Below are 3,917 nucleotides of genomic sequence, written 5' to 3' on the forward strand. Positions count from 1 at the left end.
AATAAAAATTGTTTTTAAAGTCTGTAGTTTTTTTTTCCACCGCTAAAAGCGGAAAAAGTAAATAACCATTTATTCTTCCTATAATTTAATCTACCAAATGTAATCAGTCTCAATGACACTCGAGTAACTGCAAATTTAGCATCCCGGGCTCCCCTACTATTATTCTTTAATCTGTGAATGATTATAAGAAAATGGAATAATTACTTTTTTTAATTAGAACACCGTATCTGTAAATGTAATTTAGCAGAGATTAAAATATGTGACAGAGATAAACTGAGATTAGCTGTTTGAAGATAGCATTGATAATATAATTATTTTATAATTATCAGTGTATTTATTGAATATAATTTGCTAATTCCTCTTCATACTATTAAAAAATGTAAATATTCAAAGGGCTATTTTATATAACAATTAAATCTCATAGACCGTGCCTATTATTCTTTAATCTATAGATTCTATAGACACATGCCTATTATTCTTTAATCTATAGAATCTATAGACACAAATATTACCGTGCCTATTATTCTTTAATCTATAGATTCTATAGACACATGCCTATTATTCTTTAATCTATAGAATCTATAGACACAAATATTAGTATTTCATGTTATCACCATGCGGGTGCTCTTTCCATCCCAATCAGAGCAGGGTTGTGACCAATGGGTGCAGGGTTAAAGGATTCCTTTAAAACTACTTAAAACCCTCCTTCTCTATTCACATTGGTCTCCTTGACCAGTTAAATTTACTATATTTCTACTAGAGCAGCTTCAGATTCTAATATAGAATTTGCTGTCAAGATGCACTATTTCAACAAAAAACAAATACTGGATAGAAACAGGCATTACTTTGCGGAATTTCATCATGAACGCGAGTCAATATCTCCCGAGGATGCTCCGGTTTCGGGGTGAAACATACGTAGAGAGTATTTTGTCGGACCAGAGTGACATTGTCGCATGGGTTTGTCGGCTTTTCAAGGATGACAGCAAAATAAACAAATTATTATAAAAACACATACATCTCAAAGGTGAATTCTACTTATATTAGGTGATTTAGTTTAGATTTATTATAAAGCAAAAGTGTTTTTATCATTTTTTTTTCTGTAGCAAGCTGGGTTTAAAACAGTCAGGCTCTTTTTATTATTAAGATTAAACATAGATAGTTAAATTCTTTATTGCACACAAAAAAAGATTCTTATTATAAATACTGACTTGAAATAAGTAAATGTCATTTCTGTATTTAAATCAATAATATAAAATGAACTCCCACATTATTTGTGAGAATTTTACAATAAAGTAAGTAATAAAACTGTGATTTTATAGCTTTAAAACAATGTTATCATTTTATGAATTCTATATTTATGACTTGAGAATCTCGCGGAATAAATAAGTACGCAAATACATGTAATGAAACAAACAAAAGAAAACAGGTTTCGTTTGTATGTACATGTAGTGGTATACTTTTTTAATGCAAAACGTGTATGTATATAACAAATCTAGGACCAAGAACCGTAACAAAAAACTTCAAACTTCAAGTACTTATGTCTTGGATAAACTAATAAGATAATCGTTAGTAAACTAGTATATCCAGTAACTCAGCTACCGTATCAAGTAATACAAGTACGAAATAATTTCATAGTTCCGCGTAAATGATTAAGAAAAGTGGGACGTTCAATTACCTTCACCGTAACAACTCTCAACCTACTAAAATAAATATTTCATTTCACACTATTTTTCTACGCATGTGTTATAATAACAAACTTACAGTCTAGTTACTTACCAAACACAGTTTCGATGAAGTCCTCTTTCAACAAAATTGAAGTTATTGGTAGTGAAATTATTGTGAAAATTGAAAAATTTTGGTGAAAATGAAAACGTGACGTACAATCTCACGGCGATGAGCGCAGTGTTACCAACTCTCCAAAATATTTATCCCTAAAGTTGTTGTCAAAAACTCCTAAAATCGCCTTAATTATTGAGTTGTCCCCCTAAAAAATATAAATTCATAATAATTTAGAAATAATATGCTGTCATATGTTTCAAAAGTCTATATTTAATACAGACAAAATACTACGTCTTTATCTGAAGATTCAGATTTTTTGAAATCATACATGATCATGAATAAATTTACCAATTTTTTTTATTCGATGAAAATTGCCTCCAATTGCCTCAGAGTGGTTGAAGAATAACGTATTATATGTCGTTATAAGTTGCTAGGCCAAGAAAGAAATATTAAAATTATCATCCATTTAAAAATATTAAAGAGTCAAAAAAATCCCTGAAAATACCCCTAAAAATTTCAGACCCCTAAAAAAATCCCATTTCACTTATTTGTCCCCTAAATCTGGGGGGAAAACCCCTAAGTTGGGAACCCTGGATGAGCGAACCACCACCGTTCTACCAGAGACAATAATTTATTGTCTAAAATAACTTAAACGTCAAATGTCAACTTGTCATATCGTGCGAGACATAGACTTTTTTTTATATTTTGTCCCCAACCTTGGGACCTTAGATACATAGATAATAACTTGGGACAGGCAAAGACGGGACATAGACAGGTGCTACGTTCCACTTGTAGATTCCAAAGGTCGAGCATAGTGTTTATAACTTTACCGTTCCATTTATTACGAGCGTTGCAATCCTAAACATATAGGAATAGGACCGTTTTAAGCGTTGACTAATCCAAAATAGCAAATAAAAAGTAAAATTAAAATTTTGCTCTATTAATTTTTATTCAATTCATTTCTGACCGTTAAAACCATGTTATAAAAATTTTAATTACCTAATTATGGTGTTTCTAAGTTTAATAACTCTTTTGAAGAAATTAAAATCATCAAAACTAACACGTTTTTTTTATTCAATGACGACTGCAATCTCACCGTTACGTGACGATGCTTTAGAAGTTTAGAAGATGGTGGCAGGTTTATTTGATATTTCAAGTAAGCCTGCCTACATGCCTGGTAGGTGCCAGTTTATCCATCATACCGGAACGCTTAATAACTTGGCAATACCTACGTCTGTGCCGGTAGTATGGTAATAGTATCCTATTAATCTGTGGTGGGGGTTTGAAACGAAGTCCATGGTAACGAATAACAATACGAGTAACAATTTTTGTTACGAAATTTTGAACATTTACAGATTAGTAAGTATACTCTACTAAAGTAGTCCGAACAAGCCTTCATTGGCATTTAATAATGGCGGTCTTACTATCTATTGTGTAAAGCACTGTCAATTTTAGTTCAGGTTTTAGCCGCGGGACTTCTTACCTATCTAACAAAAGCGACCGCACCAACCCATTTCTTGAAAAGAGTTGTTGTGAGCCTTTCATGAGAAAAATAATGACATTTCGCCGCGTCATCGAACAAAACGACTACGTGTGCAGCAGTATTTTGGATGTTCTGTTACCAACTGGAACGTAGCCTACGAATAAGTACCTTCATTCCTCAGACGAATACTTTTCTGTCAAAGTATATGATCAACGATCTAATGCAATTATAAATACTGTATCTCTAGAATCGATGTTTTATAGTTGTCATCGTGTCCATCGGTTTATCTGCTCCGTAAAAATACCTATTTGTGTAGTTGAATAGTTTAAAAGACAGCTAACAAATTCTTAATCAGTTTATGATGTAGTCCTATCATAATCATAATCATATCATCATCATAATCTAAGCTCGTTTTCTTCTAAAATTGACAGACATTGAATTTGGGTGCAATACTAGTCCTTAAGTAATTAGTCTGAGGCTAATATGTAATCTATCGTCCTGTTTAAGATTTTAAGGTTGGTAATGGTACATATTTTTTTTTTTTTTTTTTAATTTATTTTACGGCCTTGGATACAAGCCTTTATAGGCCTAATGGTACATATTTTATTTTAAACCACAGACCACTTCAATGGAAATGGTTTATGTGGTTTAATTC

Source organism: Bicyclus anynana, chromosome 26 (genome assembly GCF_947172395.1).
Source record: "Bicyclus anynana chromosome 26, ilBicAnyn1.1, whole genome shotgun sequence".
NCBI classification, from domain to species: Eukaryota; Metazoa; Arthropoda; class Insecta; order Lepidoptera; family Nymphalidae; genus Bicyclus; species Bicyclus anynana.